This window comes from Erythrolamprus reginae, chromosome 2 (genome assembly GCF_031021105.1).
Source record: "Erythrolamprus reginae isolate rEryReg1 chromosome 2, rEryReg1.hap1, whole genome shotgun sequence".
Classification (NCBI taxonomy): Eukaryota; Metazoa; Chordata; class Lepidosauria; order Squamata; family Dipsadidae; genus Erythrolamprus; species Erythrolamprus reginae.
The window spans coordinates 190,992,388-191,019,259 of NC_091951.1; the positions used below are offsets into that span (position 1 = coordinate 190,992,388).

General features: G+C 41.5%; 1 protein-coding gene across 1 annotated transcript in view; it reads right to left on the reverse strand.

Moving 5' to 3' along the window:
• KIF5A (kinesin family member 5A) overlaps positions 1-26,872 on the reverse strand; it is an 83,313-nt gene that overhangs the window by 50,995 nt on the left and 5,446 nt on the right. The window lies entirely within an intron of this gene.

Below are 26,872 nucleotides of genomic sequence, written 5' to 3' on the forward strand. Positions count from 1 at the left end.
TGCATACAGAATTATTTGAAGAAAGGTGATGTATAAATTAATTCTTACGCGGTCAGAAATATACAGCTTCAGTCCATCCCAGACTGTTACCACAACAAAGAACAGATGGAAACTGTATTTTCTGTCCAAAAACGATCATATTTAGCCCTTTACAAAGAGTGGCTGGGAAGAAAACAGGATGTTTATTATCATAAATAGAAATAATAAATGACACACAGCAGTTACTCAAATTATTCAGTATGTATTCTTAGCTGTTCTATAATAAGATGTTCTATAAAGACCTCTTTATGTTTTATAAAGAGCCTCGATGGCACAGTGGTTAGAGTGCAGTACTAGAGTGCAGTTAGCATGATTGGCTCAGGAATGCTGGGAGTTGAAGTCCACATGTCATAGAAGAGCCAACTTTGCCTACTCCTGGTATATGGGAATGATGGAGGGGAGATGCTGCATAGGGAACGATCAGATAAGAAAGGGCAGGGGCTCAGGAAGGACCCTTCCTAATTTCTCGGCTGTAAAAGAAACAGCAGGCGATTAGTACTATCAAATTGTGAGATTCTGTTCATTTACTCTTAGAACAAAGTGGAATTAGTTTATCTAATCATGTTTCCTGTCTTGTCTATCTGGGAAAGCTGACAGAAAATGGAGAGAAAATTGGAAAAGGTACCAATTGAGGGAATTATCTCACCTGTTCCTCAATGATTCTAGCACTTTGTTCATATTTTTGGTGGCAGGGTGGCAGTGGACACAGAACAACAATCTAATTAATAACTGAGTTGTGAAAAAGCAGTTAGGTAATTGAAACCGACCAATTTCAAACCTACCCCAGTATTCATTCAGGGTGTTGAGTCGTGTGTCAATTTAAAAATGAACATGAACACACACACACATACACACACAACACACAACACACACACACACATGGTATAAGCTTTTATGGGCTAGACTCCATTCGATCGGAGGCAGCTGCTGAGGTGAGTTTGACTTTAAGAAAGCAGAAGTCATCATATTCCCGCTAGTTCCCTAAGGGGCCTTGAGGATGTTATTTTTGCCACAACAGACGTAAAGTAACTAGCCCTCTGGAAATTGACTTTTAGCTAATCATAGCTTCATCGGAGCCAATTATATCGAGACACCTAGAATCTGCCATATTGCTTTTCCTCACAGCCTCTCCTGGTACTGCTGGATGGGATGATGAGATTCTGTAATGAAAAGTCCAAGGCTACAGCTGCTGTATTATGTAAAAGCAGATGTGATACCTTTTTTTGGATTTACCTAGGGCAGGGGTAGACAGTTGGCTCTTCTATGATATGTGGACTTCAACTCCCAGAATTCCTGAGCTAGCATGATTGGGTTAGGAATTCTGGGAGTTGAAGTCCACAAGTCATAGAAGAGCCAACTTTGTCTACCCCTGACCTAGGGGAAGCATGCAAATGGCTCTCCTATCAGTTACTGCTCTATTGTCTCTTGAATATGACAGCTCTGGGGTCCAGCAGGAAAGTTAAGAAGGTTAAACCATGAAAGGGTTTCTACTAAGCAGCTTTGAAAAAAGTCAACTATCCAATTCAAACAGTCAGTGGGAATTACGGTACCTTTAGATCATGACTGGCATTTAGTTAAAGAAATGAGAAATGTGCTTACTTCAACTGCTATGATTAAGCAGAACGTCAATCAAAGGACACAACAATAGCCTAGAAAGCAAGAGAGTTGCCCAGATGACCTCATCAATTGTATATTTTTAAAATGTCCTTATTACTAATTGTTTGACTTGTTTATTGTATGTACTATTTTCATTGTAAGCTCCCCTGAGTCCCACTGGGCACAGAAGTCAAATAAATTGAATTAAATGTGCCCTTCTAGGGGTTTTTTTTGGTCATGTCTCCCTGATGTTGTCTTTCCTATGCAGGTTTTTAATCAGCATTTTCTACAGCTGTGCAGGATTTCAGACATGACTTAGAAAAGGTATTTGGAGACAACAGCATTAAGCTACAAGATGGAGGTCCTGAAAAAGTATTTAGAGACCGTATGAAACAAGTTTGTGCTGAATCTCTGAAGGAAGGAACCTTTTTTCTTTTTTTAAACATGATCTCACCTGTTGGCCTGAAATAATTGCAGAAGGTTGTCTCAAAATATTAAAGCTCCTATGACATGATAGCCCTCCTAGTGGGTGATTTTTTATTTTATTTTTCAACGTTACATGTTTAATATTCGCTGTTCACTTCTTGGTGTCCTTTAATAAAGGATTTTTATCTCACAGTGCGCACGCAGAAGCAAAAATTCACCAAAATTATTATTATTATTATTATTATTATTATTATTATTATTATTATTATTATTTAGATTTGTATGCCGCCCCTCTCCGCAGACTTGGGGCGGCTCACAGCAACAATAGAAACAATATATTACAAATCCAATAATTAAAAATCATTTAAAAAACCCTTATTAAAAAACAAAACATACACACAAACGTATATACCATGCATAACTTGTATAGGCCTGGGGGGAAAGGAATATCTCAACTCCCCTATGCCTGACGGCAGAGGTGGATTTTAAGGAGCTTGTGAAAGGCAAGGAGGGTGGGGGCAATTCTAATCTCTGGGGGGAGCTGGTTCCAAAGGGTGGGGGCCGCCACAGAGAAGGCTCTTCCCCTGGGTCGCACCAGACGACATTGTTTAGTCGATGGGACCCGGAGAAGGCCGACTCTGTGGGACCTAATCGGTCGCTGGGATTCGTGCGGCAGAAGACGGTCCCGGAGATATTCTGGCCTGATGCCATGAAGGGCTTTATAGGTCATAACCAACACTTTGAATTGTGTCCAGAAACTGATCGGCAACCAATGCAGACTGCGGAGTGTTGGTGTAACATGGGCATACCTAGGGAAGCCCATGATTGTTCTCGCAGCTGCATTCTGCACGATCTGAAGTTTCCGAACACTTTTCAGAGGTAGACCCCATGTAAAGAGCATTACAGTAGTCGAACCTCGAGGTGATGAGGGCATGAGTGACTGTGAGTAGTGAGTCCCGGTCCAGATAGGGCCGCAACTGGTGCACCAGGCGAACCTGGGCAAACGCCCCCCTCGCCACAACTGAAAGATGGTTTTCTAATGTAAGCTGTGGATCGAGGAGGACGCCCAAGTTGCGAGTATCCCCTCACAAAATTTCAGTGATTTTTTTACTTCCTGCACATGCGCTTAAACAAAATCGTGCAACAAGATATGCGCATGCATAGCGAGTGGGCGCATACACAAAATGTGATGATGCATGCACAGCGCACTGTTAGGCAGATAAGTGAAACTCGCCCCTGTTAACAACTATGCTAAGTCTTGAACTTCCCCAGGAAGAATAAAGAATTCCTAACAGAGAATTCCACAGCCTAACTATAATTGGTAGAGGGCCAATGCTGCGTCTCCTCAGCTAACAAAAGTAATGCTCTTACTAGCTGGACCGAAGGGTGTACATTCAAGAAAAACGTTAGGTATACCAATTCTAAACTAGATGGGATTTAAAAATCCAATACAGGCACATAATATTGATATACGTCTAGAAACTCTCTGGAAATCACAGCAATTGTTTGAAGCACAGATGAAGTAAATTTCATTTCCAATGCCTTGATCTTATAGTAGCTATAGCTTGGATTTATTGCCATGCTGTTCAAAAGAAGCCCAGATTGAACATTATATGATGATTTATCACAGTTGACTTGGGTGGTTTAGAGGAAACATGTTATCCGCCAAGAGGCTATCTAAGAACTTTATTGTCTCATTTACAAGAGAACATAAATTTATGAGTCTACCCATGTACTGTATATCTTCATCCTTCATCGGGGCCACCTAGTGTCTAAAGCAAATAGACACTATATACACAGCGTTCAAAGATTTTGACTCAATGGTAGATTATGGCAGTGATTTTCAACCTTTTTTGAGCTGCGGCACATTTTTTACATATACAAAATCATGGGGCACATTGAGCGGAGGGGAGTGGGGTGGCTAAAAAAAGTTTGGACAAAAAATTTCTCTCTCTCTCTCTCTTCCTCCCTTTCACCCTATTTCTCTCCCTCTTTCTCTCTCTTCCTTCCTTCCTCTCTCTCTCTCTCCATCCCTCTTTCTTTCTCTCTTCCTTCCTTCCTCTCTCTTTTGCTCTCTTTCTATCTCTCCCTCCTTCCCTGCCTCTCTTTCTCTCTCTCTCTTGCTTTCTTTCTCTCTCTCTCTCTCTTTCTTTCTTTCTCTCTCTCTCTTTTTCTCTCTCTTGCTGAGCTTCGCGGTACACCTGACCATGTCTCGCGGCACACTAGTGTGCCACGGCACACTGGTTGAAAAACACTGGATTATGGTATAGCAAAGAAATTAAACACAGACACTGCAATACAGAATTCTGCAAAAACAAATTAGTACAAATCTCCAATTATAAAGTTCTTTTATCAATTTGGGCACATAATGGCATGGAATTGGTTTTCTATTCATTTGCTTACACACGTAGCATTAAGTACGGAACTGGTTTTATATTGGGAAAAATGCTTCTATACATACTGTATGTTACAAGCTATGCTTCTATACATACTTTACAAGCTACATGAATCAATAATTTGGTATTTAATTGGCACCAGCATAAATAGTAATTGCCATATATTACAAAACTAACTTGATTGCTTTCATTTGGGGTGCTTGTAAATTTTTGGAATATTACTAACATCAATTTAAGACATAATAGGCAAATCTTTAGAAGCATGTGGTTAGATTAAGAAAGAGAAAGCAAGACATTTAACTTTTCTGAAAAACTATAATTTAATTATAATTGAATTTAAACAAATTGTTCATTTAAATATAGGGTATACATTAGGAAAAATACAAGAAAATCTGCTCTGTTTAAGAAAAAGAAGAGTTTTCGCCCCAATTTGCCCTTAGTGTAGCTAGGTTCCTAGACCCTTTTTTAAAGGTAGTGGGGTCCTCTTAAGCTTATAAGGTCTTCCTTTATTTATGAAATTGGTGAGAAAAATAGACACTTTCATACGCAAGAATTCTAGGAACATATAAGAAGCAGAACACTGAAAATATTGCAACTTATGAACTTAAAATAACTACTTGGTTCTTATGGAGTAGAATAGAATAGAATAGATATTGTCAAAATTGAACGGGTCCAAAGACGGGCTACAAGAATGGTGGAAGGTCTTAAGCATAAAACGTATCAGGAAAGACTTAATGAACTCAATCTGTATAGTCTGGAGGACAGAAGGAAAAGGGGGGGACATGATTGAAACATTTAAATATGTTAAAGGGTTAAATAAGGTTCAGGAGGGAAGTGTTTTTAATAGGAAAGTGAACACCAGAACAAGGGGGCACAATCTGAAGTTAGTTGGGGGAAAGATTAAAAGCAACATGAGAAAATATTATTTTACTGAAAGAGTAGTAGATCCTTGGAACAAACTTCCAGCAGACATGGTTGGTAAATCCACAGTAACTGAATTTAAACATGCCTGGGATAAACATATATCCATTGTAAGATAAAATACAGGAAATTGTATAAGGGCAGACTAGATGGACCATGAGGTCTTTTTCTGCCATCAGTCTTCTATGTTTTTATTATTTCTAGAATAGAATAGAATAGAATTCTTTATTGGCCAAGTGTTATTGGACACAGAAGGAATTTGTCTTGGTGCATTTGTTCTCAATGTACATAGAAGAAAAAGATACCTTCATCAGGAATCATAAGGTACAACACTTAATAATAATCATAGGGTACAAAAAAGCAATCAAATCACATTAGGAAACAGTCAATATAAATCATAAGGATACGAGCAACAAAGTTACAGTCGTGCAGTCAGAATCCTGGTCCAATTTAATTTACAACCACAATCTTAACTTGATCTGCTAAGATTATAATCAGTTTCCTCTATATTTGTTTCTTCTATCCGTGGTAGAAGTAGCCATCAAAATCCCCAAATCTGCACCCCGAGTGCTCACCCATCTCAGGGTGCTGGATGTGGAAAAGGAGAAACAACATAAGATGGATAATTTCCTGAGGAAATTAAAGGAAAAACAGGGAACAAAACATAATAGAAAAGATATTAAACAGGTGAGAATTTTCCATTCATAAGCAGCAAGTGGAATGGAAATCATAGATTCAGCAGCAACCTCTTATTTTTAAAATAAAAAATACCAGGTGTCATGGCTACAGATACTACAGATGCATTTACAATCAAAGCAGGGTATTTACAGGTAGATCTCAATTTAGAAATATTTGTTTAATAACCAAAGTTACAATAGCACTGAAAGAGAGTGGCTTATGACCAGTTGCAGTATCCCCATATTTGCATTATCAAACTTTGGATGCTTGGCAACCAGCATGCATTTACAATGGTTTTGCAGCATCCCTCCATCCCGGGGTCCTGAGATTATCATTTGTAATCTTCCAAGGGGGCTTCTGATAAGCAAAATCAATGGGAGAAGCCACATTTATTTAATTATCTCACAATTCACTTAACAACTGTTGTGATCTGCTTAACAAACATGGCAAAAAGTTTGCAAAATGGGACACAACCCACTTAAGAACTGGTTTGTTTAGCAACAGAAATTTTGGGCTCAGTTGTGGTTGTATGTCAGCAATATATGTACCTGTACTCTGAACATGCTAAGAGAAATTACCAAAACCTTGCATTCTGGAATATTCTGTTTCAAAAGTGACCAACCAGATGCTTCTGAGTGCGTAAACTTGGTTCTCATATTTCTAAGTGGAAGATTTATAAATATCTCTTTGCTTTTTCTTTGCAATGTAATGCTACAGTATCTGATATCCCAATTTGAAAACTATATTTAGCTATTATGGTTGAATACTTTGTTTATCATTTTAAGGCAATTTAAACAACACAGGTCATGACATCTCCCCATCCTAACTTCCTTAAAGAATTATCTGCTGGATAAAGAAATAGTACAGCATAAGTCAATGGGCTCGTTCCTCATAAGCCAATTTAAGTTGCAAACTGATCCTGAGCCTAATATAATGGCAGAATCTAATTTACTGTTAATGGGGTACTATGATCAGTGTTCCCTCTAATTTTTGGGGTGGGTGGGTGGAAAAGTATAGTGTCTGAGCGGCAGTCCCTTCGGGACTGGGCAGCACAGAAATAATAAATAAATAAACAAACAAATAAACAAACAAATAAAAAACCCACCCTGTTTTGCCTCAGAGAATTTCAAAATAAAATACTGTACTGTGTGTCTATAACAGTGAGCTCATAATAGGGCAACTCTATCAATATCAAAATGCCACTTAAATAGTTGAGCTAGTTTCAAACTAGATTTTGATTTTCTTTCTCTCTTCCTTACTCCCATTTTTCTTTCTCTTTTCCTTCCTCTCTTTTTTCTATCTGTTTCTCTCTCTTCCTCTCTTCCTCTCTCTCTCCTTCCCTCTCACTCTTTCCCTCTCGGCTTCTGGGCAGGTTTGGAAAACTCTGAGTTGATGATGATTTTTAAGTGAGCGATTGCTCACTGCTCAGCTTAGAGGGAACTATGACTATGATGTCAAAAACAGAGCATGAATCAATTACAAACATGAACTGGAAATCCACTCGGGGATGGGCTGCTAGGGCCACGCCGTCCACCGGCGGATATGAAGCTGTGCAAGCCAAATCCCACCGCCCCACCCAGGAAGGAGAAAAGCTCATTGGGGAGGCGATGTTGTTCCTGCTTCGCCCGCTTGCCAGAGTCTCCCCGATGAGCTGCTGTCATTCCTGGCAAGTGGATGAACCGGGAACCGCATCGTCTCCCCAACAAGCTGCTCTTCTTCCAGCAGGATTTCTTCCTTCTGGTGGCTCCCGGGCGGGATGGACTGCCGTCGCCACCACCATGCAGGACCCAGCCCCGTGGCTGCTGGCTGCCTGCATCGGCAAAGGCACCCCATTTAGTCCTGCCCGGGAGCTGCCAGAAGGAAGAAATCTGGGACTAAATGGGGCGCCTTTGCTGATGCAGCCAGCCACGAGGCTGGGTCCTGCGTGGCGGCAACGCCATCAACCATGATTGGTTGATGGAGTCACATTTTGAATAGTTGATTGACTTGACGGAGTTGTGGTTGTGATTTGTTTGTTGACTAGGGCTAGTTTCCAGATGTCTGATAGGCAGGAGGTAGATGAAGAAACACCCCACAACATGAACAAACATGACGATACCTCCCACCTACCAGACATCTGGAAACTAGCCCTAATCAATAAATGGATCCCAGCCATGAAAACCGACACCGTACCCAGAACAACGCAGGACACCACCATCAATCACTATCACCAGACACAAACCCATACCCACTTCACAGACAAAATACAACCACCATCTAGAAGCCAAGCCACAGGAGCACTGCCAACTGCTGCAGCCCCTCTGACACCGACACAAAGCAAATTGACACATGCCATAAACGCATAGCTAGACCAAAAACTCGGAGCCAAACCAAAACCTGGGATGTTACACCACAGCCAACTAATTTGCAAAACATCAACTCCAACAGCTACTCAGGATGTTACCTCTAATCTGCAAATATCAACTCTATCAACTACTCAAGGTGTTACCCATCAACTAATCAAGATGTTACTAGATAAGTGGTCAAAGCAATGGAAACTGCAGTTTAATGTTTCCAAATGTAAAATAATGCACTTGAGGAAAAGGAATCCTCAATCTGAGTATTGTATTGGCAGTTCTGTGTTAGCAAAAACTTCAGAAAAGAAGGATTTAGGGGTATTGATTTCTGACAATCTCAAAATGGGAGAACAGTGCGGTCAGGCAGTAGGGAAAGCAAGTAGAATGCTTGGCAGCATAGCTAGAGGTATAACAGGCAGGAAGAGGGAGATTGTGATCCCACTGTATAAAGCGCTGGTGAGACCACATTTGGAATACATCTGGAAATAAATGAACTTTTCCACAACATTCTATTTTTTTGAGTTTCACCTGTTCTTCATTATCAGATTTCTCAATGTCTTCAACAAAGACATACTGTATCTTCTAATGTACTGACTGCACCAGAAAAGTTGGGATACATTCAGATTTGTATCTGCCTTTAAAATAGTTCATGTTGAACAATTTAGCAAAATCGAGCACGATCACAAGAAATGTTTTGTGACATTTCATATTATATCATAAACTGTTTAGCCCATGTTGAGCTGTATAGCAGTCAGCACAGAAAATGTTTCATGACATTTTGTAATAAGTTATAAACTGCTTTATCATAATGTTTATATCACATAAATATTTTATAACATTTGTTAAATTTCAATTCCATGGGAATTATGGAACCTTAGTGGAAAAGGTTTTGTCTTACATTGTACTTTCCTACCCAACCGCCCCAGTTCAAGAATAAAGGAATCAAAGTTTTAGTAGCATATAGATAAACAAATGATTCTCTGTATAAATGAGGGACAAAATCAGTAATAGGTTGCAGCCGGTATGGACAAAATGCAATACAATAATACTTCCTCACCAGGTACCATTAAGTAGGCCTGGACAAAATACAATACAATAATATGAGTCTGCGGAGAGGGGTGGCATACAAATCCAATAAATACAAATACTTCCCCACCAGGTACCATTAAGTAGGCCTGGACAAAATGCAATACAATAATACTTCCTCACCAGGGGTGGGTTCTGACTTACTTTGCTGCCGGTTTGCTTTGTCACATGCTCTGTGTGTGTGTGTGTGTGTGTGTGTGTGTGTGTGTTGCGTAGGCAGTGCTTAAAACTCAGAAGTGTTGCGTGGGCAGTGTTAAAAACCCAGAAGCTAAAAACAAGATGGCGGTGCCTATGGCACCATTGATAGAGTCATTTTGGGAGGGGGGGTGTCCAGCAGCTATTGCTACCAGTTTGGCGAGTGGGGGTATGTGGGAAAATTCCCACTACCAGTTCTATAGAACTGGTCCTAATTGGCAGGAATCCACCTCTGTTCCCCGCATTTAAAATACTACATTGTCAGGAAAAGAGCTGATCTGAAGATAACATGAAAACCATGTGGCTAGATATCAGTTTGAGGTTCTGGCCATGAACATGCAAACTACAATTATGCTAGGCCTCCTTTGAACTGTGTCCCCTCTTCCCTTGTATTTTGCTACTGAATCATCCCAGTAGAGAGTCACAAGCTTTTGCTCCAACCATGGACCATTTACAACTGGAGGAGAACTTCAATGTTAAAGCAGTACTAGAGTAAGAGCTGCCTATAGAACAGAATAGAATAGAATTCTTTATTGGCCAAGTGTGACTAGACACATAAGGAATTTGTCTTGGTTCATATGCTCTCAGTGTACATAAAATAAAAGATACACTTGTCAAGAATCATGTGGTACAATACTTATTGAGTATACAGTGTTCCCTCGATTTCCACGGGGGATGTGTTCCGAGACTGCCCGCGAAAGTCGAATTTCCACGAAGTAGAGATGCGGAAGTAAATACACCATTTTTGGCTATGGACAGTATCACAAGCCATCCCTTAACACTTTAAACCCCTAAATTACCATTTCCCATTCCCTTAACAACCATTTACTCACCATTATTACTGGTACTCACCATTGAATAAGACACTTAGTGATCCTGATATTTATAAACATAATTAATTATTAACAATAATTTTTTTTTGTTATTTATTTGCAAAAATTATTAGTTTGGCGATGACATATGACATCATCGTGTTGGAAAAACTGTGGTATAGGAAAAAAAACTGTGAAGCATTTTTTAATTAATATTTTTTGAAAAACCGTGGTATAGGCTATTCGTGAATTTCGAACCCGCGAAAATCGAGGGAACACTGTACTGTGATAGGGGTCAAATAAGCAATGAAGAAACAATCAGTATTAATAAAAATCTTAGGATACAAGCAACAAGTTACAGTCGTACAGTCCTAATCGGGAAGAAATGGGTGATAGGAATGATGAGAAAAAACTAGTAGAAATAGAAGTGCAGACTTAGTAAAAGGTTTGACAGTATTGAGGGAATTATTTGTTTATTATTTGTGATGGCGTTTGGGAAAAAACTGTTCTTGTGTCTAGTTATCTTGGTGTGCAGTGCTCTGTAGCGACGTTTTGAGGGTAGGAGTTGAAACAGTTTATGTCCAGGATGCGAGGGGTCAGTAAATATTTTCCCCGCCCTCTTTTTGACTCGTGCAGTATACAGGTCCTCAATGGAAGGCAGGTTGGCAGCAATAGTTTTTTCTGCAGTTCTGATTGTCCTCTGAAGTCTGTGTTGGCCTTGTTGGGTTGCAGAACCAAACCAGACAGTTATAGAGGTGCAAATGACAGACTCAGTGATTTCTCTGTAGAACTGTATAAGTCAGAGGCCACCACACTGAGTAGATGCAGACAAATGTAGCTCTCCGCCTTCCTGGTTTGTTCCTCTTCACTCTATCTCTGAGATTTTCTGCAGCATGAATGGTTCTCATCATGGTTGCCAAGCTACAAATGTTCCCCCTCTTCCCCCACCCGCATCCCCTGTGGGCTGTGGCCACTTCTCTTCTGCCTAAAAGCAATCATCATCTTATTTGACTGCAGGAATATTGAAGAAACCCACTGCAGGGAAAGTAGTAGTCACATTTCACATTCTGCGGCAGTAGGAAACAGCAAGACACAGCCAATCCACAGTACAGAGAGCATTCAATACAGGGATGGAGATTCTGTGGTACTCCAGGTCTTGCTGAAGTCACATCATTAGCTGTGCTGGCTGGAATTATTGGGAGGATGAATAGCTATTCTGGGAGGTCCAATAGTTCCCTGTGGATAATTGTTCTGGGTTCAGTACAGTAATCCCCTTTGTGTATTAGTGTTTCAGTTAAGCTGTTAATTACCAGCCACACACTTTGAGTCTTTGAAATTTCCTGTCAAATTTGCTTGAGGATTTACGTCTTTCAGGCATCTTTTAAAATTATAATTATTAGATTTGTCATGAACTGTTTTATTTTGTTGTGAGCCGCCCCGAGTCTGCGGAGAGGGGCGGCATACAAATCTAAATAATAAATAAACAAACAAACAAACAAACAAACAAACAAACAAATAAATAAATAAATCTTAAATGCACAGTGTAGATAGTCCTCAACTTACAACCACAAAATGGAGCCCCAAATGTCTGACATTTATTCAGTGAAGTTTGCCCCATTTTTACGACCTATTTTGCCATAGTTGTTAAGTGAATCACTGCACTCAATAAGTCAGCAACACTGGGTTGTTAAGTGAATGTGGCTTCCCCCTTGATTTTATGTGTCAAGAGGTCTCAAAGTTGATCACATGACCATGGTCACATGACCGTGGAACACAGCAATGATACTTATGAACGATAAGTTCATACCTATTGTATTGGTTGCCAAGCATCTGAATTTTGATAACATCATCATAAGGATGCTACAAAAGTGTGGAAAATGGCCATAAATCACTTTTCCCAGTGTCTTTGTAACTTTGAATGGTCACCAAATGAACTGTTGTAAGTTGAGTACCATATGATTCTTGACAAATGTATATTTTATTTTATGTATGCTGAGAGCATATGCACCAAGACAAATTCCTTGTGTGTCCAATCACACTTGGCCAATAAAATTCTATTCTATTCTATTCTATTCTACTTCAAATATTTTCTGAGGTTTTATAAAAATAGCTAGTACATAAATTTATTTTTTATTTATTTATATATATTTGTCTAACAATTCTAGGATGGTAATTTGTATAAACATAACATTAGAAAAGTAATGATAAAAAGTAATGATAAAAGAAGAAAATAGGAGAGTAGGACAGGGACGGTAGGCACAACGGTGCGCTTATGCACGCCCCTTACAGACCTCTTAGAAAGGGGGAGAGATCAATTTGTAACAATACTATCAATGCTAAATAATACTATCAAAGGACAGCAAAGCTAATTTAGGATGGCATGCCATTTACATCATGAAATCACACATTTCTGCATCAAGGCAATTGCCGAACAAGTTTATCAGAACAATTTACAAATAAGAAGGAACTGAACTGTCAATCTTAGATATCTGAAGTGACTTCAGCAAGACTTCTCTCTCATTCCTCTCTAATCTAGGGTTTATTTGGAGGTTCAGCCAATAACCCGAATTGTAAACTGAAATTTAAATTGCATAAAACCTCTTTATTCAACATGTACATTCCTTCAAGAAATGTCTGTCTATAAAAACACACTGCCATATTATGGGATATGTGCTAAATGCCTAAGTAGCAACAGAAGGACGGGGAGATAGTATTCACAGTGACTGTGTGTCATCAGTCTAATTATCGCCTTATAAATCCGATAAATTAAATTAATTACTGGGAGGGAGGAGAACTTAGAACATAGAATCTTGGAAATTAAATCAGCAAAACTCCCCCCCTTATTAAAGGAATTCATTAACACAAGATCCCTATGAATCGTTTAATTTCTTTCTCCCAGATTATTAAATTGAATGGCTCTTCTGCCAGGGTAAGACAGAAACTTCACTCTGTTCTTTGTATGTTTTCTTTCGTGTGCTCTTTTTCTTCATCAGCACCAATAGTTCTACTATGCAGCGTCTTAATTTACAACTTGTTAAGGCTCTGCTTGTTTTAAGAATGTCAAAAAGAATTAATGCCTGTAACAACCCTCATATTATGATCCTTCCTGACTCCACGTTACACAACCACTGGGTCTAAATCAGGAATGAAAGCCTTCTCCTGTTCCCTTAATCTAGGCCCAAATCCTTCCTACACATTCTGTATTTTGTTTATTGATGATGTATTACTTTTCTCCTTTACTTAAGGGGCGTATGGGGGGTTCAGGGACGGGGTAGCATCTGTGGAAGAGGGGGTAGGCTTTTTACAGTTGTTGATTTATCTTTGGATCCCACCTGACACTGTTATCTGTGGCTCTACGTAGCTGTACAATGTTCAGGGGCCACACCCCAGCAAACCTTTTAGGCAGATGGGTCAAGCCAAGTGGGGGAGCCAATGAGCATTTGACTCTTGGTGAGATACAAGCAATGTTCCCCATTTGCTCGTGCCTGTCAGTCATCGGAGAGCCGGTCATGAAGGCAGTGCGAGGCTCCGCACACCCACCCAGATGCCGGTATTTGGGTTCTTTTACTCTCTGTACATGCACAAATTATTCTGTGCATTCACAGAGGGAAAAATAACCCAAATAGAAACATAGAAACATAGAAGACTGACGGCAGAAAAAGACCTCATGGTCCATCTAGTCTGCCCTTATACTATTTCCTGTATTTTATCTTAGGATGCATCTATGTTTATCCCAGGCATGTTTAAATTCAGTTACTGTGGATTTACCAACCACGTCTGCTGGAAGTTTGTTCCAAGGATCTACTACTCTTTCAGTCAAATAATATTTTTTCATGTTCCTTCTGATCTTTTCCCCAACTAACATCAGATTGTGTCCCCTTGTTCTTGTGTTCACTTTCCTATTAAAAACACTTCCCTCCTGGACCTTATTTAACCCTTTAACATATTTAAATGTTTCGATCCTGTCCCCCCTTTTCCTTCTGTCCTCCAGACTATACAGATTGAGTTCATTAAGTCTTTCCTGATACGTTTTATGCTTTAAGACCTTCCACCAATTTTGTAGCCTGTCTTTGGACCCGTTCAATTTTGTCAATATCTTTTTGTAGGTGAGGTCTCCAGAACTGAACACAGTATTCCAAATGTGGTCTCACCAGCACTCTATATAAGGGGAACACAATCTCCCTCTTCCTGCTTGTTATACCTCTAGCTATGCAGCCAAGCATCCTACTTGCTTTTCCTACCACCCGACCACACTGCTCACCCATTTTGAGACTGTCAGAAATCACTACCCCTAAATCCTTCTCTTCTGAAGTTGTTGCTAACACAGAACTGCCAATGCAATATTGTATTGTACAATATAGCAGTGTCTGGGTAGGTGAGTGGAGCCTCGCACTGCCTTCGCGATTGGCTCTCTGATGACTGACAGGCACGAGCAAACCAGGAGCATTTCACCCTTGGATACGTTTGTCTATTGCAGCATGGGAAGTCTAACCTTGGCAAATGGCAGGTCCGCCAGGCATTGTGGAGCACTAACAGTTCTTAGACCTATAAAGCCCTTCATGGCACCGGACCAGATTATCTCAGGGACCGCCTTCTGCTGCACGAATCCCAGCGACCAGTTAGGTCCCACAGAGTGGGTCTTCTCCGGGTCCCATCAACTAAACAATGTCGTTTGGCGGTACCCAGGGGAAGAGCCTTCTCTGTGGCGGCCCCGGCCCTTTGGAACCAACTCCCCCCAGAGATTAGAATTGCCCCCACCCTCCTTGCCTTTCGTAAGCTTCTTAAAACCCACCTTTGCCATCAGGCATGGGGGAACTGAGATATTCTTTCCCCCTAAGCCTTTACAATTTACGCATGGTATGTTTGTATGTATGTTTGGTTTTATAATAAGGGGTCTTTTAGTTATTTTAATATTGGATTGGATTGTTACATGCTGTTTTTATCATTGTTGTTAGCTGCCCCGAGTCTACGGAAAGGGGCAGCATACAAATCCAATAAATAAAAATAAAAAAATAAAAAAAAATAATCTGACCTTCTACTGCAGCAAAAGAGGTCTCCATCCATGTGTTCTCCATGTGATGCTGGATTAAAGTTCCTTCTATCGAGAGGGATTGCCCCTGTACAATAGCTATGCCACTTAGGAATCCATCACCTATAGCAGTGATGGCAAACCTTTTTCCCCTCGGGTGCGCTATCACACATGCGTGAGTGTCCACACCCATAATTCAATGCATTGGGAGGGCAAAAACAGCTCCCCCCATCCCCTGGAGGCCCTCCGGAGGCTGGAAACGCCCTCACAGTCTCCAAAGGCTTCCATTGAGCCAGGGGAGTGTTAAAAATGCCCTCCCCCATCCCCCCGGAAGCTCTTTGGAAACCTAACACCCAGAGCCTCTTTGCAAGCTAAAAATCAGCTGACCACCACACACATGCACGTTGGAGCTTAACTAGGGCAACAGTTCGCGTGCCAGCAGATATGGCTGTCAGCGTTCTAAATAGCATCTGAGAAATAAAACAAGTCCCAGTCCAATTCTCTCAACCAGAGCTTGATTTCTTAACAGAACCATGTTAGCTACGCCATTGTCATTCTGATTCTGATCCTTCCCAGAAACCCACCTAGGTTAAAATTCATCTTACACCCCCCACACCCACAAGTTCATCACTAGAGCCAGTCTGTGTGCAGGGGCTTATCAACTTCCTGTCTTCTTCAGTTGAGGCAGAACAAATGGTGGCCTTGGCTTGGAGAAAGGAATCTTTGGTTGTGTCTAGTAACTTTCCCCTCTGACTACTCACTACCCCTCCCATCCCCCCTTGTGTTGTGTCAGGCTGAACTCTCTAACTCCACATGAAGACTTCGGCCTGACAATGGCTCTGTGTGCCACCTGTGGCACCCGTGCCATAGGTTCGCCATCACTGACCTATAGGATTCTGTTGTGCAATGCATCTTCCTCTACAACTCATCTGCAAATCATCTTAATCCAAGCCTAAATTCATTCAGCCTTTCAGCAAAGCGAAAGGTAGATCATATGACCACTGGCAGTTGTAGTCACAAACCTGCATATGGTTGGCCCTTGAACCAGTCATGATTCATTTCAGGACGAGGGCCACAGAGATATCTGGCAGAATCCAGAATGACAGGGCAGGACTTCTAGGAAAGCATTGTCCAGTCACATAATGAGGGAGAGGGTTAAAAAAAGGACCCCCACCCACATATTGCCTGCCTCACAACATTTGGCCAGTTAACCATGGCTATCAAATCATCTATTTAGTGGTCAAGTATCAGGAAAAACGAATAAAAGAAAACTCATTTTTGAAACTTGGAATATCCAATCCTTGCTGGATACAGACAAATGCATGGCATTGGACCAGAGTACCTCTGGAACCGCCTGCTACCGCACGAATCCCAGCGACCGATAAGGTCCCACAGAGTTGGCCTTCTCTGGGTCCTGTCGACCAAACAATGTTGTTTGGCGGGCCCCAGGGGAAGAGCCTTCTCTGTGGCAGCCCCGGCCCTCTGGAATCAACTCCCCCCGGAGATTAGAACTGCCCCCACACTCCTTGTCTTTCGTAAATTACTCAAGACCCATCTATACCGCCAGGCATGAGGGAGTTGAGACACCTTTCCCCCAGGCTTTTTTTATATTTATATTTGGGTATGTATATGTTGTTTGCTTTTAAATATGATAGGGTTTTATGTGCTTTTTAATATTAGATTTGTTTTCGCTGGAATATTGTTTTTATTATTGTTGTGAGCCGCTCTGAGTCTTCGGAGAGGGGCGGCATACAAATCTAATAAATTGAAATTGAATTGAAATTGAAATTGTCCTACCCTCAGGTGCTTTGGAGAATAGCCTGACTCCCAACTCTTTGTGGCATCCCCTGAAATATTGGAACACTGCTATCATGTGACCCTTAGTCCTTCTTTCCATGAAACTAGAAGAACCCAATTCCTGCAACCGTTCCTTATATGTTTTAGCCTCCAGTCCCCTAATCATCTTTGTTGCTCTTCTCTGTATAGTCTCAACATCCTTTTTAAAAATATTGTGGTGAGATATATAACACTCTATAACACTGACATTGCTGCACTCAGTGAGACTAAGCTGGGAGAGGAAAGTACAGTACATTACAGGAAGCAATAATAATGGACAATACATTCTTTTGGAATGGGAAACCACAGGACTCATGGAATAGGTTTTGCAATCAAAACATAGAAACATAGAAATCTGACGGCAGAAAAAGACCTCATGGTCCATCTAGTCTGCCCTTATACTATTTTCTGTATTTTATCTTAGGATAGATATACAGTATGTTTATCCCAGGCATGTTTAAATTCAGTTACTGTGGATTTATCTACCATGTCTGCTGGAAGTTTGTTCCAAGGATCTACTACTCTTTCAGTAAAATAATATTTTCTCATGTTGCTTTTGATCTTTCCCCCAACTAACTTCAGATTGGGTCCCCTTGTTCTTGTGTTCACTTTCCTATTAAAAACACTTCCCTCCTGGACCTTATTTAACCCTTTAATATATTTAAATGTTTCGATCATGTCCCCCCCTTTTCCTTCTGTCCTCCAGACTATACAGATTGAGTTCATTAAGTCTTTCCTGATACGTTTTATGCTTAAGACCTTCCACCATTCTTGTAGCCCGTCTTTGGACCCGTTCAGTTTTCTCAATATCTTTTTGTAGGTGAGGTCTCCAGAACTGAACACAGTATTCCAAATGTGGTCTCACCAGCATTCTATATAGCAGGATCATAATCTCCCTCTTCCTGCTTGTTATACCTCTAGCTATGCAGCCAAGCATCCTACTTGCTTTTCCTACCGCCTGACTTCACTGTTCACCCATTTTGAGACTGTCAGACTGTCAAAACTGCTGTGCTGAACAACATTTCTACTCTACCCAGTGGGATAAATGAACACATTATGAAGTTCCAATTTTGTCTTATCTAGTCCTGCTATATCACCATTATCAGCACTTACACATCAGTTCTCACAAGTCCAGATGAAGGCAAGGAAGATCCAGCTATGGGGACCTGGACTGGACTATTCAGCTAGCCCTGGTCAAGTGAACAGATGTGTCCTTCTGGACGATGGAGTCCTCGGGAGACAGGAAATGGAAAAAAACTAAACAGCAATGGCCATCAACAACACAATATTCACACTTGCAATATTCGATGCAAAATGAAAACCTTGCACCTGTTTGACTATGTCATAGGTTGTCAGCGTAATCTTAACAATGTCACAATCACACATGCAATGTAAGGTGCTGGACAGATCATACCAGTCAGTCCTCAACTTGCACCTTTATTATTCTATTTATATCTCACATTTCTTATTACCTTTATCACTTTTATTATCCGCCCCGAGTCCTCAGAAAAGGGCGGCATACAAATCTAATAAATAAATAACCGTATTGTTTATAAATCACACAATCTGGTGAACATACCTAATACTCCTTCCTTCTCCCATTTCCCCCACTATAACAATCTTGTGAAGTGAGGTAGGTTGAGAGGGAGTGATTGCCAATCACCGAGCCATTTTTTAATGCCTAAGGCGGGACCAGAATTCATAATCTCCTGATTGATTCCAAGACTAATACCCTGAATATTAGATCAAATTGGCCCCTTTATCTCATAAACAACCAAAGACTGCCAGAAAGTCATTCAACATACAGAAGACTACAAAACCCAGATCTAATCCAATGACCTCCTAGTTTGGACTAGTTCCTCCTAGTTCGGACTGGTTCACCCGAACCAGTAGCAACCTGCTGGTGACATCACAATGATGTCACCGATCTGGATTGGTCAATGCCAGTCCGTGGGCGTCGCCATCTTTTTAATTGAATTTTTTTTAAAAAAAATTGAAACGTTTATTTTCCTTCTGAGCATGTGTAGAAGCCGAGTTCCTGCACTATGCATATGATCACTGTCTTTTTTCAGTTTTTTTAAATTTTAATTTTTTACAGATAATTTGTTACTGCACATGTAGACACACGCAAAGTGCACACACACCTACGAGGTGCGTTCATGAGGCACAGGAGGGAGAAAACCAGCAGCGAGGTGAGTTAGAACCAGTGATGGGCTCCTACAGGAACGGTCAGGAACACAGAACGGTAGCAAAATTTGGAGCTCCACCCCGGAGCACCCTGTCTGTCTGTCTGTCTATTTATTTATTAGATTTGTATGCCGCCCCTCTCCGTAGACTCGGGACGGCTAACAACAATAATAAGACAATATAAACAAATCTAATATTTAAGTTTAAGTTAAATTAAAAAACCCTAATTTAAGAAACCAATCATATATACAGACATACAAAGCATAAATTTTATAATCCTAGGAGGAAAGGAATATCTCAATTCCCCCATGCCTGACGACAGAGGTGGGTTTTAAGTAGGCAAGGAGGATGGGGGCAACTCTGATCTCTGGGGGGAGTTGGTTCCAGAGGGTCGGGGCTGCCACAGAGAAGGCTCTTCCCCTGGGTCCTGCCAGACTGCATTGTTTATTCGACGGGACCCGGAGAAGGCCAACTCTGTGGGACCTAACTGGTTGCTGGGATTCGTGCAGCATAGAAACATAGAAACATAGAAGTCTGACGGCAGAAAAAGACCTCATGGTCCATCTAGTCTGCCCTTATACTATTTTCTGTATTTTATCTTAGGATGGATATATGTTTACCCCAAGCATGTTTAAATTCAGTTACTGTGGATTTATCTACCACGTCTGCTGGAAGTTTGTTCCAAGGATCTACTACTCTTTCAGAAAAATAATATTTTCTCAGGTTGCTTTTGATCTTTCCCCCAACTGGTTGCTGGGATTCGTGCAGCAGAAGGCGGTCCCGGAGATATTCAGGTCCGGTGCCATGAAGAGCTTTATAGGTCATAACCAACACTTTGAATTGTGACCGGAAACTGATCGGCAACCAATGCAGACTGCGGAGTGTTGGTGTGACATGGACATATTTAGGAAAGCCCATGATAGCTCTCGCAGCTGCATTCTGCACGATCTGAAGTTTCCGAACACTCTTCAAAGGTAGCCCCATGTAGAGAGCGTTACAGTAGTCGAGCCTCGAAGTGATGAGGGCATGAGTGACTGTGAGCAATGACTCCCGATCCAAATAGGGCCACAACTGGTGCACCAGGCGAACCTGGGATAACGCCCACCTTGCTACAGCTGAAAGATGTTTCTCTAATGTGAGCTACAATTTGCACTGAAAGATGTTGAAACAAAATGCATAAGCCACGCCTGGTAGTAAAAATATTGGTAGCCCATCACTGCTTGGAACCCACCCCTGCACGATGCCTTTATTGTGGTTTTCTATATAAATAAGAGAAGCAAATCAGACTATGGAAACTGCAGAGATATCTCTCTGCTGTCCATTGCAGGCAAGATCTTTTGACTGAATTCTCTTGAACAGACTTATCACTGTCTTGAAAAGGGACCTCCCACTCAGAGGCCTTCAGCCAGAAAGGAATACAGTAGACATGATACTTGCTGCAAGGCAAGTCTTGGAGAAGTGCATTGGGCGGAACAAGCCTCTTTAGTTGGTTTTCACTGACATTACAAAGGCATGGACAGGGAGTCATTGCTCACAGTCACTCATGCCCTCATCACCTCGAGGTTCGATTACTGCAACGCTCTCTACATGGGGCTACCTTTGAAAAGTGTTCGGAAACTTCAGATCGTGCAGAATGCGGCCGTGAGAGCCATCGTGGGGCTTCCTAGATTCGCCCACATTTCTGCAACACTCCGCGGCCTGCACTGGCTGCCGATCGATTTCCGGTCACAATTCAAAGTGTTGGTAATGACCTTTAAAGCCCTACATGGCATTGGGCCAGAATACATCCGGAACCGCCTTCTACCGCATGAATCCCAGCAGCTGATAAAGTCCCACAGAGTTGGCCTTCTCCGGGTCCCGTCGACCAAACAATGTCGTTTGGCGGGCCCTATGGGAAGAGCCTTCTCGGTGGCGGCCCCAGCCCTCTGGAATCAACTCCTCCCAGATATTAGAACGGCCCCCACCCTCCTTGTCTTTCGCAAACTACTCAAACTACCCACCTTTGTCGCCAGGCATGGGGGAGTTAAGATATTCCTTCCCCTAGGCCATTATAAGTTACGCATAGTATGTTTGTGTGTATGTTTGGTTTTTATAATAAGGGTTTTTAGTTGTTTTATTAAATTGGATTGTTACATGTTTTTTATCATTGTTGTTAGCCGCCCCGACTCTGCGGAGAGGGGCGGCATACAAATCAAATCAAATCAAATCAAATCAAATCAAATCAAATCAAACCAAACCAAACCAAACCAAACCAAACCAAACCAAATAAATAAATAAATAAATCTGAAATTGTAAATAAGGAGGCTCTCTGGGTCATCCTGAGATGTTATGGATGCTCAGAGAAATTTGTGAAGTTGATTCGGCTACTCCACAACAGAACAAAATGTATTTTTCACAACAATAATACATCAACTACATTTGCCATTTCCAATGCGGTAAAACAGAATGCTAGTCTCAGTCTTATTCAGGCTGTTCTTCACTTTCATGTCGTCACTTGCTATGCAGGAGGGAGTGTACGTGACTTTTGTTTCTTAAATGCTTAGACTAAATTCTTCCATACAATCAGAGGTGGGTACCTACTGGTTCGGACCAGTTCTACTGAACAATTAGTAACTTGGTGGCCCGGGTCGCTGGAATGGGTAGCGACCCAGGCCTGCCACGCCCCCTAGCCAATTCTCCTGGCGGTGCCCAAAAAAAGGACTAAAGCTTTTTTTTTTAGTACTGCACACATGCGCGCACATGTCTTGTCCCTGAGCAAAATGGCAGTAGCAGAATCCGGAACCCACCCCTGCATACAATCATTCAAGAAACCCTCTTTGTTGGTGGCCGTGTGCTCCTGGCATAAAAACACTGGTCCAGAGTTGATGCTGAACAAATTCTCAGATTTTATTTATTTTATTTATTTTATTTATTTTATTTATTTTATTTATTTTATTTATTTTATTTATTTTATTTATTTTATTTTATTTATTTTATTTATTTTATTTATTTTATTTATTTTATTTATTTTATTTATTTTATTTATTTTATTTATTTTATTTATTTTATTTATTTTATTTATTTTATTTATTTTATTTATTTTATTTATTTTATTTATTTTATTTATTTTATTTATTTTATTTATTTTATTTATTTTATTTGTGTGCCGCCCCTCTCCGAGGACTTGGAGCGGCTCACAACAAGTAAACAATACAAATCCAATATTTAAAACAGTTTAAAACCCTTAACATAAAAACAATCATACAGACCATACAGGCCATACATAAAGTGGAAACGGCCCAGGGGAATCAATTTCCCCATGCCTGATGACAGAGGTGGGTTTTGAGGAGTTTGCGAAAGGCAAGGAGGGTGGGGGAAGTCCTAATCTCCGGGGGGAGTTGATTCCAGAGGGTCAGGGCCACCACAGAGAAGGCTCTTCCCCTGGGTCCCGCCAGATGATATTGTTTCATCGACAGGACCTGGAGAAGGCCAACTCTGTGGGACCTAACCAGTCGCTGGGATTCGTGCGGCAGAAGGCGGTCCCGGAGATATTCTGGTCAGATGCAATGAAGGGCTTTATAGCTCATAACCAACACTTTGAATTGTGACCAGAAACTGATCGGCAACCAATGCAGACTGTGGAGTGTTGGTGTAACATGGGCATACTTAGGGAAGCCCATGATTGCTCTCGCAGCTGCATTCTGCACGATCTGAAGATTCCGAACACTTTTCAAAGGTAGCCCCATGTAGAGAGCATTACAGTAGTCGAATCTTGAGGTGATGAGGGCATGCTCAATTCCTGTTCAGCCTGATTGTCAACCTGAACAAGACTGAAGTATTTTAGCATGCCGTGCCAAATACCAAGCTTGTAGAACCAAACCCCCCCCCCCCCCATTGTTGACAATAGCTAATTGATAAATATAAACAGCTCCAAATGCTTGGGAAGCATCATCTTGAGCAATAGGTCTTTTGACAAAGAAACTGACTCTGGGATCAGCAAGGCCAGCCAGGCATCAGGCTAGCTGCGTACTAAAATGTTCAATCGACACAACATCCATGTGTCCACACAGTGAAAGTCTATAAAGCTGTGATTATCCTTTCTCTCCTAGAATGAATGGGAGTCCTTGATTCGGTACCAAAGGCACATCAAAAAAACCTGAAGAAATTCTACATAGTCTCTGCACTCCAGCCTTGGCATTTACGGGCAAGATTGTATCTCTCACTTGGAGGTCTTGAATTGTGCAGACTTCACAAGCACTGAGTCCCTGATTATTAGAACCCAGTTCAGATGGGGAGAGGGGATGAGATGTGTCATCGGAATATATGCTTGTCAGTTGCTCTATAAGTATGTGTGTGTGTGTAAGTATATGTGTATATGTGTATATGTATATATGTGTGTGTGTGTGTGTGTGTATCACATGTTTTTGCTGAATTTTTAAAATTAAGGGAGACTAGGATAGCACTATCTTGGCCTTGTTCTGGCCTCATCAGCTAGCCATACCCTTACCGGGATTTGATCCTGTAACTTCTGCCTTGTAAGGCAGAGAACTAACCTCTAGGCCACCAGATCTGATCCCTTCAGCTTTGTACCAGAGAGGGCCTATATGTTTTTTCTGTTGGATCACCATGGAGGGATTCTGGGGGTGGGGCTTTGACATCATGGAGACTACTTCCTGGCTGGCCGAAACAGGGAGGAAGGAGTCTCCATGACATCAAAGCCCCCCCCCCCCCCCCGGAATCCCTTTGTGGGATTTCCCACCTCCTTTTGCCTGCAGCACCGCTGCGGCATCCTTTTCTGTAAAAATAAAAGGAAGCAAAAGGAGGTGGGGAATTCCCCACCTTCTTGTTTATTTTTACAGAAAAGGACGCCGCAGCAGCTTGCTGCAAGCAAAAGTTCAGGTTCGGGTTTGGCGAATTCACCCGAACTTCACGGCAAAGTTCGGGTGAGTTTGCCGAACCCCAACTTCATTGGGTTCGCCCAACAATAAATAACATGTCTTCTTCAACCTTGGATTACTATATTAAATTATGCAGGAAGTTATTCCCTCTGTTACATTTCCATTCTAATTCAATAACAAAGCTCTCTCTGTTCCATAATACAGTCCACGAGCAACTAGAGAACAGGTCTGTCTTGCAAGTTTCAAAAGTAGCAGCTCTAAGTATATTTCTATCCACATTTTTATAGTAAAAAAATAATAGTATCAGGAGTGTACCTACAGCTTCACAGTTAGCTTCACTCAAAAATAAGAAAGCTACATTATACAGGACATTCTCACTAGGAAAATTAATCTCAGTTCTCTTTTGTTAAGATGTTCATTTTAGAACTTTATTTTGACAATGAGCAAAATACGCAATCTAAAATAATAGGTGTTCTGTCTGGGTGCCCCCAGACTTCAACACCAACTGGAAAAAGCAGCCAGACACGCTGGTAAAAGCAAAAGCACTTTATAGTTTGAAAAATAAACACAGAGAAAAACCTGTTCTTCCCAACAGGCAGGCTATGAGACTTCACAGCAGAGTCCTGATGGCCAGACAATACAGCAGACTTCTTGCTGGCACACCCACCACTGTAGAGAATAAGACCCACACCTTTCCCCCCCAAGGTTTCAGTATTCAAAGTCACAAACCAGAATTCCAAGACGCCAAAGATCACAGCCAGGTCCCAGGACTCCCAAAGATAATACTCCACAAGCCAGGAAGGGTGGGTCTGCCTTTTCAGCCTTTCCAGAGAGCACCACACCCAAACCCAGCTGTTGCCTCTTTAGTGCTGAAAGTACCTGGCTAATTGTCCCCTTCGTTGTGTTGCTCTTCTCTGCCGGAGATCGATTATTGCTTGTGCATTTTCATCTAAGGAATCCAGGCTGCTTGCTGGGGAGAGCTCCCTCTCGGGGGACTCTGGCTGTCCTCCCTCTCCCTCAGCCTGAGATTCCTCCTCCCCGTCTGCCTGAACCTCCTGTTCCTCATCCTCCCCCTCTGAGCAGGAAGCCGGCAGAGGATCAGCCGTTCCCTGAGGGGCCTCAGACGGAATCACAACAATAGGTAGCCTCTCCCTTAGTAAAAGTATTTCATAATGCAGCTTAGTAACAACTTACTGTACTTGTTAGCTATAAGCCACATTAAATTCCACAAAAAGTGGAGTGAGTAGCCTGGTTTTCTCCTTGGACAACATGGAAATCTAGCAGGCTGGTTCAGAAGGGATAATGTTAATAGAATGACCAAGTATTATACAATACAGTGGTACCTCTACCTACAAATGCCTCTACTTACGAACTTTTCTAGATAAGAACCGGGTGTTCAAGATTTTTGTGCCTCTTCTCAAGAACCATTTTCCACTTACAAACCCGAGCCTTTGAAACTGTAACTGGAAAAGGCAGGGAGAAGCCTCCGTGGGGCCTCTCTAGGAATCTCCTTGGAGGAAACAGGGCTGGAAAAGGCTGGGAGAAGCCTCTGTGGGGCCTCTCTATGAATCTCCTGGGAGGAAACAGGGCCTCCACCCTCCCTGTGGTTTTCCCAATGGCACACATTATTTGCTTTTACAGTGATTCCTATGGGAAAAATTGCTTCTTCTTACAAACGTTTCTACTTAAGAACCTGGTCACGGAACAAATTAAGTTCATAAGTAGAGGTACCACTGTGGTTTAAGAATTGGGGGGGCTCAACACTGGTAAACACCTGTACAACAGGGTTTTTTTTAAAGGGGCACAATCTCTTATAGCAGTTTATACCGGGGTGAGTTCCTCCCAGTTCGGACCAGATTGCTTGAACCATTAGTGACCCACTGGTGACATAAGATTGGTGTCACGGATCCAGTTCTGTCCATGCCAGTCTGGGCGCACCGCCGTCTTTTTTTCTGAATTTTCTGTGAATTTTCCTGTGTTTGGATGGCTTCTGCTCGTTCTCTGCTGGGAAAAAAAACCTGCCTGTCCGCCCCCGGGTTAATGCCAACTTTTATTTCTTCACCTGAAGCACAGCTGATCAGCTCCTCAGCTGTGTTTGGGGCTGAATCCACCTTCTGAGCATGTGCAGAAGTGATATTGCAGGAGTGAAATGTCGCAATGCACAGTGGTGGCGAAGTAAGTAGAACCCACCCCTGGTTTATATACTATGGTGAAGGAATAGTATATGGGTTCCATTTAAAATCTAGTAATTGTTGTTAAATATGGATATGAATACACAAATTAGAAATTTAGGCAAGTTGTCTCCCCTTTCATTTTCCCAGTAAATTGCTTCCTTCCTTTCTGCACAGTTTCAACTCAGTTGGTTTTTACAAGGTAGGTTTTTATATTTGCTAAGCATGAGTTTCCATGCCAGAAACCTCTTAGCAGGTGAGTAAATCATTCTGAAGGCTATAATGAT